Source organism: Belonocnema kinseyi, chromosome 2, assembly GCF_010883055.1.
Source record: "Belonocnema kinseyi isolate 2016_QV_RU_SX_M_011 chromosome 2, B_treatae_v1, whole genome shotgun sequence".
Taxonomy (NCBI): domain Eukaryota; kingdom Metazoa; phylum Arthropoda; class Insecta; order Hymenoptera; family Cynipidae; genus Belonocnema; species Belonocnema kinseyi.
Window position 1 is genome coordinate 17,212,174 of NC_046658.1, and position 14,421 is coordinate 17,226,594.

A 14,421-nucleotide genomic window follows, 5' to 3' on the forward strand; every position below is an offset into this window, starting at 1 on the left:
GATTGCGTTTCGTGTGAAGATAACTTGATAAATAAAAAAAGTGGCGGTAATGTAGGAATTTGGTCACGTGACCCACTCATAACATGGCCTTAAGATCTTCCAGATTCTTCTATGTCAACTTTTTAATTAAGGGCATGTGATACTAAAAAAATTGTCGATTTTACCAGTCTTAGATTCCCCTGGCTTTTTTCTAGAATAATAAATATTTTGTCTTAAAAATTTGGGAAATGATAGCGAACAAGCTAACGGACGTTCCCGCACACTTTTTTTGTGTTTATTTTCCAAGAAAATTTTGATTTTGCTAACAACGTCAGTATATTTCGAGGTCATGTGTGTTACCATTCTCCCGAGTGTCACTTCCAAACTACACAATATTTCTGGCCGAAAACTTTGGACTTACAAATAAACATAGTAAAATTATTTCTTGAAAAAAAGATCCTACTCCATCTTGACTCCATTGGGAATCGAACCACAAATCTCCCGGAACTAGTCTTGTTTGCAGGCAATTAAAAAAGTTTATTTCATCAATAATTTTCAAATTATCGGAAAGGCAGAAATGAACAATGACGTAACCTCAAAATAATGCATACAATTTTCATTTAGCACAATAAATTTTTTTGTTATTATTCCTAAAAAAAAGTCCGGGGACGTCCGTTATGATATTTTATAGCATTTCCGAATTCAGTTTTTAAAATTTTTCGTTTTTGTGGAAAAAAAGCTGGAGGAACTGTACCCGATTGACCACACGACGAAGTATCACATGCCCTTAAAGCATCCCCAATTCACCGAGCCAGTATACGAACTAGAATAGAAAATATACGCGAAATTACCCACTCTGATCTTCTCTACTGACATTGTCAAACTGGAAAAATGCCTCCCTGCTTGACAGCTCTAGTAGAACCGTCTATCATTTATTTTAGTTCGTAAACTATTTCATCGCTATTTTAGTACCATACTAATCATCGCTATTTTAGTACCAAATATGAGTCATAGTTAAGTATCTTTATGATAATAAGGCGCAATAAGACAAATGTAAAACGCAATATCTAAGGACTTTGGAATTACGAATGTTTATATTTCAATCTTATAATGAGTCACATTATGACTCATTTTCTGTAGGCGGAGTAAAATGACCTACTTTACTATTGGATAAACGATCGGAAAATTCCATGACGTCAACATTTCCATTGGTTTTAACCAAAAAGAGAGGGAATCCCCCACCCAAAACGAAGGTAATAAGTTCGTTTGCACAGCGGGAAAACGGCAGATTTTTTGTATCTCGGATCCGCAATTTTTACCTTATCAATATGCAAATCAGAAATTGTGTAACAACCAACTCAATTGTTTGTTAGTTAAATATTTATATGTTCACATAGTGTATAGCAATGGGACATTAATAATTTCAATATGCTAACAATATACTTTGAAGTGATAAATTAAATTGAGTTTGATTTCAAAACGTTAGTGTTCTCCCGGTTATGTTTTTAATCATACAACGGCAACAACGAATCAGCGTCCGACTACAGTAGAATTAAAATTCTACTACAGCGCCAGTGACGTAACACCTGCTTGATCGCTGAAGTAAAAGATTCTATCCTCTATTTTAGTTCGTAAACTGGTGTTACGTCCTACCTTTCGGATCCACCAAATAATATAAAGAATTGTTCTTTCATTGGTGGATTCCTTTTCTGGTCTTAAGGTTCGCTGCTGACTGGCGTTAATTTGAAAATCAACTACCGCGGTTATTCGAATCTTTATATTAATCACAGGCGATGAAATGAAGAATCTCACAAGTTAAATATGTCATATTAAATGAATAACTTTATTCACTTAACTTTACACATTAATCCATGGGACACACACACAACAGTTAATATAACCTTTTTAATTATTATTATTATTAACAACTAAATTCTATATCTAACTTCACTTAATGTTAGCTATAAACTAGATTTGACGACTACACGAAGTTACGCGGAACTTATACATTTTAGAATCTACTTTCTAAATTATAATATTTAATATCTCGAGTGACGCGGGTTCAATGAATATCAACGATTGAAAGATATCTGCCGTTCCTCCCCGAGTCACATATATTTATAACCTTGCATTTTTGGATTACGTGCAAGGGTAGCATTAGAGTAGGGGAGTCAAGTGCAACCCCTTGACGTTGAACCTGACCAATAGGAGCCCGCTAGCGAATGCCGTAACGTATCAAGCTGACCACGTAGGCCCGGCGTACGTGACTTTTAATAAGGCTACATTCTCATGTATACTATTTTATCTTATTAGGTATATTAAGCAAATTATCTTATCCTAAAATTAAAGAAGAGAGAGAGAATGTTGGAGAGTCTATACTAACATTCTAAATAACTTTGATAAACAATTTCATAAAACAATTATTAATTTTGTATACGAATCTAAATTAACTCGTATCCTACGATAAAGGAAGTTTCTTCCTTATCGACTGAGATTACAAAATCAACTAGTTTAATCGACGGCAATACGCAAGCCGTCACAACTGGCTATGTGGCATTGGGGCGCTTTATTTTAATTTGCAAAAGTTGAGTGTCAGAGGGGGCGCTGCGGATAATCGGTCGAAATTGAATACATTAGATCGGCAATCTCTCAAGCGGGGCGCACACATTTTCACAGCGAATAATCGCAAGGCGCAGCGCACAAGAGAACACGGTTCAACTTTCGAAGACGAAGTCGTATGCAAAGTGTAGTGCGACGTTGCCAATATGTTAATTTAGTGAATTTGTCAATGAAACCCTGAGTACAGAAGCAGAGATGAGGTGGGCGATTTTCGAGATAATGGAATAAGAGAATGTGAAAAACATGCGCTGGTAACTGCGCCCTCTTGGCGGATTACCTAAGAGTTACTTTGAAGGCGCAAGTTGCGCGTCAGTAAATGACGAAAGTTAGCAATTTCTGAAATGATTTACCAATTAAGTTTCTGCCAGAGATTGGTTTCTGACAATTAGTTACCACAAAGATATCTTTGTTGCCGATCTGATAGTTTTGAACGACTTCGGTGGTCTTCTATTTATATCTCGATCCCCATCAGAAAGAAATTAAAGAAATTGGCGATTTTGATGTTTCGCGTTATTCTTAATTTCATGCATGAGTCGATTCCGAGGTTATGTGTTTGAGGTGTATTTAATATGCATATTAATACTATTATATATATTATTGATGTTAATGTTATAATTGTAAAATATTATATTAATATTAATGACTATTTGACTATATTTTAATAGAAATAGTTCAACTTTTAACTAAAACAATTAGTTTAAAAAAAAAAATTTTTTATTAAAATACATAAATTAAAAGAAAAGTTGTTGAATATATTTTCAACAAAATAGCTAGAGACGCATTTTTAATCAAATACATGAACTTTGCACAAAACAAATTTATTTTCCACCAAGCCTAATTTTCTATACAAAAATTAATGTTTAATCATAGTAAATTTGTCTACAAAAAAGAATTATTTTCTTGTAGTGAAAAGAAATTAATTTTTAAACCAAAACAAACAAAAACTTCCTACAAAATAGTTCAATTTTTAAAAAACAAATTTTTTCAACTAAATTGATAAATCATCAACGAAAAAAAAACTAAATTTTCAACAAAGCAGTTCCACTTTCAGCCTGAAAATTTGAAAATAATTCAAATTCTTTGAAATCGCTTTGCATTATTAATATTAACTGAAAACGTTTGAAGTGTTTTAAAACATCCTAAAATATTAAAAATCTCTTGAAATTTTGCAAAGCTCTTGAAAATTCCATGCAATTTTAAATATACCCTAAAATATTTCAAATCCTTTAAAATCTCATACTAAATTATTGAAATCAATGGAAAATTCCTTGGAATCTCTTAAAATATCCTTAGATATCAAATCCTTTAAAATCTCATATTAAATTACTGTAATCAATGGAGAATTCCTTGAAACCTTTTAAAATGCTCTCAACCCTGCCATAATTGTTAAAATTCTTAGAAATTCCTTTAAATTATACAAATAAATTGAAAATTCTTTGACATCTTTTTAAATATCCTCAAATATTTAGAATCCTTTAAAATCTGTTAAGATTTCGTGAAAATTCTTGGAAATTTTAAAAAATACCCTTAAATAAATATTACAAATCCTTTAAAATCTCATATTAAATTACTGTAATCAATTTTAAATCGCTTGGAACCTTTTAAAATACTCTCAACTATTTCGACACCTTCAAAATCTTTTTAAACACCTTGACACCCTTTAAACATTTCTAACATACTTTGGAATTTTTTTAATGACTCTGCTAAAATTGTTAAAATTATTTGAAATTCCTTTGAATTAGAAAAATAAATTAAAAATTCCTTGACATCTTTTGAAACATGCTCAAATATTTAAAATCCTTAAAAATCTTATGAAATGTCTTGAACGTTTTAAAAGATTCAGATTGAAATTGAGAAAAAAGAAAAATTTTAAAACGTTAAATATTGAAATGTTTGTATATTAGAGTTTTGAAAATGGAATCAATACAAAATAAAAACTTTCGAAATCTTATTTTCAACTATGAAATATAAGTAATTTTCAACTCGATGGAATTCAAGTCTTCAAAATTTGAATTGTAAACTTAAAAGTTTATTTACAAAAAATTATTAATAATAAATAAATTGAATTGAATTTCATTTAAAGATTGCCCAATTGAAAAACGAAAGTTTAAAATTTGAACACTTTCAATTAATCCACAATTATTAATTTTTTATGAATAAACTTTAAATTTTACAATTCAAAATTTTAAGACTTGAATCCCATCCAGTTAAAAATTATTCTTATTGAATAGTTGAAAATGTTTGAAAATTAGATTTCGAAAGCTTTGAATTTTTATTCATCCCATTTTCAAAACTCTAATCTGCAAACATTTCAATATTTAACGTTTTGGAACTTAAATTAAATTAAATTGAAACTTTCCCCGAAATGTTAGGCCAACAAATTCTTAATTTCTTAAATCCTTTCCAAATTCTGAAATAGAATCCAAAACTTTATTTAAAAATCTTCAGAAATCTAAATTTTCTTTTATCTTTTAAAAATCTTCTCAGTATTAAAATTTTCCAGAACCTTTTTGGCAATTTTTTCAAGTGTTTTGAAAAAGTTGTAGAATATTCTCTCAAAACCAATTTTTGATAATTTTGATAATTTTTTTTTTTAAATCTTGGAATCTTTTTAAGTAATCTCTTCAAATGAACTTTAAAAATAAGAAAAATGTTAAATTTTGTTAGGAAACTAAAGAAAACTTTTTTATCATCTTCAAATCTTTCAAAATTCTTCAAAAGCTTTTTCTTTTAAAATCTTAATATATCTATATTTCGCTCAACATTTGTCGGCATCTCAGCAAATAACAAACTGAAAACATCCACTGAAATCATATTCATACAAAAAATTTGACACAATTTCTTGTTTTTTAAAAAAATTGTCAGACACAGTTTTAAAAGATTACTAAAAATGCTGAGAAGGAATCCATAATATCTTCGGGAATTTTACCATTTTTTAGGACTTAAAAATTGTAAGAAAAATTTGGGTGTTGAAGAATTTAGAAGTGATTAAAAATATTTTAGAAGTTTAAAAGATTTCCTAATATTTATAAAATATTTATAAAGCGACGAATTTTCCAGAAATAGTTAAATATTCTATAAAAAAAGTATAATCAACTAAGAATATTATTCTTAAATCAATAAAAAAATATAATAGTTACAGTTTGAACCAAACAATTGTCTTGGTAAATACTTCAATTTTCAATCTAAAATTTTAAATAAAAAAATTAATTTTGAACCAAATATTTGAATTTTCAATACAAAATAGGAATTTTAATACAAGCTTTATTTTCTACTAAAAAACAGCTAATTTAACAACGATGTACTTGAATTTTAAACAAACAAAAAACACAAATTTTCAATAAGGATTTTAAATTTTCACCATTTATTGCCATGGCTTACTAAAATAATTAATAAGACTTTGTTTAATAGTATTTGAAATTAATCTTTCAATTAAAACAACCCTGTCAATATTTGCAAGATTACATGATTTTTCCACTTGTTCCACAGAATTTAAAAAAATGCAATGACCCTGCCAAGTCTTCCAGGTTTTGTGTAAAAGAAAGAATTAACTTGCGTTATGTCCAAATTGTTTTCTAAATTAACATTCATATCTTTCGTAACACAAAAGTTATAATTAGCCTTACGACTGAACTGTAGTTCAATACATTTTTCCAATTTCACTTTAAAAAAACTTTAAACAAATTATTTTAAAAAATCGGGCTTGAAAGATTTTGAATTACATGCTTAGAAACTTTTTTAAAACTTTGAAAGGTTTCAAAAGAATGAAAGAATATTCTTAAGATTAATACGAAAATTTGAAAGGATTTTTTTTATACTAATTTTTTGATCAAATTTAAAAAGATATGCAATTTTTTTTAAACATTTCTATTAATTCAGCAAAAAAACGGAATATTTATTATAAGACAAGTTTTTTAATTTTTTAATATTTTTTAAAATTTTAAGAAAGATTCGCTTCCGTTTCAGACAATTAGAAATTTCAAAAGATTCTGAGTGATTAAAAAAATATATATTTCCGAAAATTTACGAAATATTTTTTAAAAACAACTTACATTTGTAACACAAAAAATGAATTTTCTACCAAGATTAATTTTCAAGTATTAAAAAGACAAATTAAATAGTTCAATTTTCAACCTAAAAACAACGGATTTAAAAAAGTTTAATTTTCAATAAAAAGCAGAATTTTTAACCTAGAAAATTAATTTTTTGATAAAAAACAACAAACTTGAAAACAAAAATCTTAAAATTGTCAACCAACTAGATGAATTTGTAACTGAAAAATATCAATTTTGAAGCATAAATAAAATAGTTAACTTTTTAATGAAAAACATGATTTTTAACCGAGAAGATAAATTTTCTACCAATAAACAATGGATTCAAAAAATATATAGTAATCTTTAAATACCTTAAATGTATTAATTTCCAATAAAAATGTTTATTATTTTCCACCATTTTTTTTTCATCGTTATGTACTAAAAGAATCATTAAATTTTTGATTAATAGGCTCATAAATTAATATTTGAATACCAAAAAAACAGTAATTTTTTCAACATGTTTAATTGTGCATAATTTAAAACATTCCCTTCAGATCTTTCAGATTCTTTTATGTTAACATTTTAATTAAAGCATCCCAAATTCACCTAGCATATACGCGAAATTACCCACTCTGATCTTCTCTACCGACATTGTCGAACTGGAAAAATGCCGCCCTGTTTGACCGCTTAAGTAGAACCGTCTATCATCTATTTCAGTTCGTAAACTGGCCTGAGTAATTGGGGGCGCTTAATTTTAGTTCGCAAAAGCCTCACGTAATAGGTGGCGCTGGCAAAAATCGTTCAAAATGAAATACATGGGATCGCCTATCTCCCACCTCATCTCTGACAGAAGTAAGCGTGAAGCCTCATTTTGCCAAGCATTCTATAATTCTGATAGACCTATAGAAGCCAACAAATTATGGATACAGTATACTTAGAAGATTATCGGTTTTATCAGTATTAGGTTCTTTCGGTTTTCTTCCCTAAAATAATAAAGATTTTGTCTTAAAAATTTAGGAAATGATAGGGAAGATACTAACGGACGCCCCAGAACTCTTCGTTTGTAGGTTAATTAAAAAATTTTATTTTGCTGAATTTGAGTAATGTGTGATACTTAGGAAATTGTATCGATTTTACCAGTGTTAGGTTCCCTCGACTTTTTTCTGCAACAATAAAGATTTTGTCTTCAAAATCTGGTGAATTTTAGCGAACATGCTAGCGGACGTCGCCGAAATCTTCGTTTGTGGAATAATTTTAAAAAATTAAGTTTTGCTTAATTTGATTAATTTTGGTGTATTCTGAGGTTATTTGAGGAAAATTATGTTACAGTTTTTCCCAGCTTTACTTTCAAACTATACAATATTTTTTGCCGAAAAGTGGGGACAAGTAAAGAAACATAGTAAATAATGTCCCGAAATAACCTTATTTGTAGACAATTAAAAAAGTTTATTTCATCAAGAATTTCTAAGTGGCTACCGACAGCATCAGTATGACAGACCTACATTATTTTAATGACGGCGGGTTGAAAAACGAACCTAACCTCAAAATAGTTTAAATGCATCAAATTTGTATTTAGCAGTATAAGTATTTTTTTTGTTATTATCCCTCTAAAAAGGAAAGCATTGAAATAGATTAGATGGCATTGAAAAATTGTGTACTTTAATGCCCATGTATCCAAACAAATTCCGTTTTTGTCCGAACCCTACCGAAAGAAATCTCTGAGTTTTCTTTAGCGAAATAGCTTGGCCCACTTGAGTCTATAAACAAAGTCGATTTGAAACAAAATAGTCTCGGAGATAGTTTGAGAGATTTGCGTCCTTTTCAAGATCCTTTTAGTGGTCCTTTTAAGAGTGGTGCGGCGGTAATATAATGTTCCTTTTGTATTCGTCACGTACCAGGCGGGCAGAGTTATTTACAGTAGTTGGTCGTGGCTAATCCGCTCTCCCTTTTTAAATTTCTCTTCAAATTATTAACACTTTTTTTTAATTGATCAATTTTCTCATTATACTTATTTATAATGATAACTTATGTACTGATATACAATTTTCTAGTTGAATTAAAAAATGTTGTCTTTTTTGGCGTATCTCATTCCATTTACGAGAAACGTTCTATTAATTCCAATTTTAAGCATTAATAAAAAAAGTTACATATCTGAAGTCATCGAAAGCCGTAGATTCCGAATTATTATGGTTTAAGCTGTTAACTATGAAATTAAAAAAATCTACGTCTAAATTTTAATCCAAAAGCTTAATAAAGGACCCTTGATTGTCGGCTACTCTATTGAGATAGCCTCTCTGCTTGTTATTTATGATCGTATGCTTATTTCAATTTCAGAAAGGATATTTTTAAGCCTTCAGACCATTTAAACGAGCTTCCTGGACCTTTAAAAATATCTACCTGAGTGCCTGCGGAGATTTTCTCTGAACTTCTTTGACCTAAAGAATTTTTAGTATATACTCAAAGATTCTTTTCGGTAGGGAATGCGTTTCTTGGTATCGAAAAGTTTTCATTCCCATAATTTTGAATCCACATAAAAAATATGACATTAAAGTGGCTTCTTTTTAATGCCATTGAATGCAGTTAAACGACCATATCAGTTTAATGCCATTCAATGCCTTCAGTGATCGAAGGTATAATCGAACCAATGCTGATCAATGCCGTTGAATTGCTAAAAAGTTGAATACCATTTAATGTTTTTCCGATCGAATGTATTGAATAAAATTAATGCATTCGAATACCATTAAATGACCATTCGGACAAAAATGGAATTTGTTTAGATTTCTAAGCATTAAAGCGTACACTTTTTTCGATGCTATATAATCCACTTCAATGCTCTCCTTTTTATAGGGAACCCTTCCCGGTAATAAGCGTAGAATAGAGAAAAATTAATATTTTCAAATTTCAGCGCAAAAGTGAACATTATTCTATTATTTTGAATATGCGATTTTTCCATCTGTCTAAAATGCCACAATAAGAATAAGATACATGCTAAACTTATTCACTTCTATTGCCATAGCGACCGCTACACAGTTTTCTATTCTCCCAAAGAGAGCGTGTTTTCAATATATTTAATTCCTTCTAATTGTACCGGTAACGCACCTCCCAGAGATATTTTTTATTCCTCAGATGTGGTATTTAAATTCACACATTTGTATAGATTTCTTTGTCGCATTTTTTAAGACGTTTAAATAAATCATTAAAATATAAATCAATATAAATTTGAATATTTTTCGAATTCATAAGTTATAAAAAGATTTAATAATGAAAAATAGGTTAAATAAATGCTTTCGTTAAATTTGACTAAGCCGATTGAGAGGAATAGGATTTGCACTTTTTTTTGTTCCCGTCCGGGGATTTTTAGAAGAATCGCGTATTCATAGGAATACAAATTCTTAATTTTTCTGAATTCAACGCTTGTTACCAGGTTCAAAGAAGAGTTCGAGGATGTCCATTATACTATTTTATAACATCTCCGAATTCAGTTAAATTTTTTTTTATTTTTGCTCACAAAAACGCAGGGGAACTAAACCGGATTTACCACACGATGAAGTATCACATACCCTTCAGTGTGAACGAAAGGTATAAAAGAAAAATTCATTTTTACTAATATATCATGCAATCAAAATAAACAATGGAAGGCATTTAGGATTCATTTAAATATTTGTTTTCGAAGTAAAATATAAGTATATTGCCGACGGTGCGATAGTAAAATATTCGAATTATTTATTCAATCAACATTTACAGCGTCTCACAATGCCATATATGTTTTGCTTTAAACTTCTTTGGAGCACTTAAACGTTATTTACAAGTTTTACCTCAAACATGTATTTGCGTGTTGTCATATAGACGAATGTTTAGTTTTGAGGTCAGTGCGATAGTAGTCCCCACCCGGTAACTCCACCATCTTCTTCAAGTTCCATGCCATTTTCGCATACGACTTGCATTTTCGAGTACCTCTAACCCACTCGTTGCAAAATATACGTAAATTTTCGTTTGCGAAACCGAACGAACGACTCAAGAATACTGATTTCATATTATTCGACTATTTTCGTATACGAACAACCATCGAGTAAACTCAAGAATAGCACCCCAAGATTTAGTTTAAGTTTGCCACGAATGGATACCCAGGGTAGGATACTATATTAGACGGGAATATGCAACCGCCATTCTGGTTCCTGGACAGTTCGCGGGAAACAGTGCGATAAGCATGTCGTATATTTTAATTAAAATTAAGTTTAGAAAACAAGAAAAATGGTCTGCTGCAGTGATCCGTTTTGTAAAAATAGACTTTACCGTTTTCTACTAGGGCGAAGAGAAAGACTGTCAATGTGGATCATAAATTGTAGACGCGACAAATGGAAACCGAATTTAAATTCAAGATCATGCGAAGTTATTACTAATATTCATGACTATAACAATATAATTTTTTATGTTTTAATAACTGACCACGAAAACTTTATATTGTCGTAACTGAATGTTTAGGGACTCATACAATACAAATAATTTGTTTATTATTTCATTTATTTGTTATAAAATAATTTTATGAACAAATTGATAAACAGTGGTTATTACAAACTTTTAAATTATTTTTGTTATTGAATGTCATTCCTACATCATTGTTCCAATTTGTCTCTAGATACTAAATATAGGGAAAAGCCTAGGGAATTCCGGTCACACAGGCCCACCAAAAAAAAGTTGGCGGCAGGGGGCAAGTCACTGATTACGCACGCAAAACTGTAAAGGATATTAGGCATTTGTTATTTTTTTACCGTGTAAATCTGTATAATCTGAGAAAGCCCTTCAATTTCCCTAGAATTATCAAAGCTAGGAGAAATAGAAGGCACACGGATGGTATATTTACACGCCTGTCGTTTGCAAACAGAGAATGTATCTTCTTCTTATTCTACCATGTGACGATACCATGCATTTATTGCACTCTAGATTTTCTCTGTTTTTTCGTTGGGTGGAAAATCTAGAGTGAGAGAAATGCATAACATCGTCAAATGGTAGAGTGAGAGAAAGATACAGTTTCCGTCTGCATACGACGGGCGTTCTATGTACAAATTAAGTTTCTAAAAGTAGTTGCGCCTAAGAATATAATATCGATGTGCCTATTTTCTTGTATACTGGTATTATCAAAATAACGTGCAAGTTGTCCCTAGGGCTTTCCTTATTTTTTTTATCTAGGAAGAAACTGAGACGCGTTAGATAAATTCTAAGGCCAGATTTGGATTGAGCAGCTCAAAGTCCATAATGGTAGCCTAGTCACTTGTCTCGTGCAGACAAATGTTTTTTATGGCCTATGTGACCAGAAATTCCTAAACTTTTCCCTACTTGTTGCATCATGGGGGAAACTGAGACGTGTAGGAGAAATTCTGAGGCCAGATTTGGATTAAGTGGCTTAAAATCCATAAGGGTAGTCTAGTCGCTTGTCTCGTGCAGACAACTTTTTGTTTGTTTGTCTGTGTTATCAATAAAAAATAGAGGAGACAGAAATTCGAAGAGTCAAGGTCTATAGAATTTAATGATCTTTAATTTAATACAGAAAAATTCAAAACTGCAAGAAAATTAAAGACTCTGGACATTTTTGAATGAAAAAAGTGCATTTCCTGAAACTGTGCGTCATGAGTACAGTACGTTTGTTTATAGAGTTTAATAGCTTATAGTCTGTTTATTTTAGAAATGAGGTTTGCAAAAATATAATTTAATATTTAATTCAAAATCTCCTTTAAATTCAACATTTTTATAATATTATTAGGGGTTGAATACAGCGAAAAAAATCTTTCAAGATTAAGCAACAAATAAATGAGTAATTATTTTTTAATTTATCTGTTATATCATCAGAGATTGTACCTTACCGATAGTAGATCAACCCTCCAAACCATGAAGGAAAAAAATCTACACATTATCGATTAAGTTAAAAATCTTCAATAACTGAAAATGGTTAACGTCTTAATGAGACTAGATGGAAAACAATATTTTCAAATTAAAATTATTTCTTAAAAAAAAAAGTGATCCTACTCCATCTTCATTCCATTGGGAATCGAATCACAAAACTTCTGATTTCCGGTCAGGTGCTTTTCCAATTAAAGCTATTAGAGGGATCAGAATAAGAACTCTTAATTCAAGAAAATAACGCTAATTTTTAGCTAGGTGTTAACGGTATAAGTAATTATTTTTTAATTTATCTGCTATATCATCAGCGATTGTACCTTACCGATAGTAGATCAACGCTCCAAACCATGAACGCAGAAAATCTAAACAATATCGATCAAGCTAAGAATCTTCAGTAACAGATCCCTCTAATAGCTTAATTGAAAAAGCACCTGACCGGAAATCAGAAGGTTTGTGCTTCGATTCCCAATGGAGTGAAGATGGAGTAGGATCTCTTTTTTTCAAGAAATAATTTTAATTTGAAAATATTACTTTCCATCTGGTCTCATTAAGATGATAAGCATTTTCTGTTATTGAAGATTCTTAACTTGATCGATATTGTGTAGATTTTCTGCCTTGATGGTTTGGAGGGTTGATCTATTGTCGGTAAGATACAATCTCTGATGGCATAGCAAATAAATTTAAAAAATAATTACTTGTACCAATAACACCTAGCTAAAAATTAGCCTTATTTTCTTGAATTAAGAGTTCTTATTCTGATCCCTCTAATGGTTTAATTAGAAAAGCACCTGACCGGAAATCAGAAGTTTCCTGGTTCGATTTCCAATGGAGTGAAGACGGAGTAGGATCTCTTTTTTTCAAGAAAGAATTATAAATGAGTAAACGTTATAAATAGTATATATGATTCGGTTCAATTTAAATAAATATATACATTATATTAAATAATAATAAATCCATTTTCTCATTATTAGTATTGTCATTGACTTTTCATCAAATTATTCCTTCAAAAATTTTAATTACAATTACCATTACTTTAAAGAAATATTTTCTTCAAAACTTGAAATTGTTCAAATTTTAAAGGCACAAAGATTCTTTACCTTGCCAGTTAAATTTATACTCTTACATACTTTTATTATTGTTTTATTGTTATTGGATATAAGTGATGTATTTTTTATTAATTCTTCTTAACATGTATATGTTTTAAATATTTTTGTCATTGAGGTCTTCAATATTATTAATTTTGTCATTAGCTACATTATTAATTTTAACAATAAATAATTTTTTTAAACCTCGAACAAATAATAAAATCAATAATATCAGAAAAATAAATCATAGAAATATGAAGTTCGAACTGCTTTTAAAATGTATCTCAAAATGAAATTTTATTCATATTAAACTACATATTTTCATGACTTTTTCTTTTTTTAAATAATTAGTAATAGTTACTCTTATTTATTCATACATTTTTCTTCTGTTTATTTGGAAACGACATCAAGTTTTAAATTATTTTTGCTTTTTCTTAATGTAATTCAATGAAAAAGTCAGACCTACTTTTTATGGCGTCATCTGTTGGATTAGTTTGACCGACATTTCCCCTCAGGTCTCTATTCTTGAGTTATTTTCGTATGCGAATCTTGTGACTTTCGAATGACTTTCAATGAATCCTATTCTGGAACACTCACTGACGTTTCGTATTGGGTACGGCCACGGTGTAATGACCGGATGTAATTCGCTTTCCTGCGGCTATGAACAGCACCATCGGTGACGCAAAATGCGCGGTTTGTTTCGAAACCATGAGAATCAAAAGTGAAATACATTTCACTCAGGAAATGTAATATAAACCGAGATAAAAGATTGGCCAGCAACTGTCGGGTAAATCGACATGAAAAATATA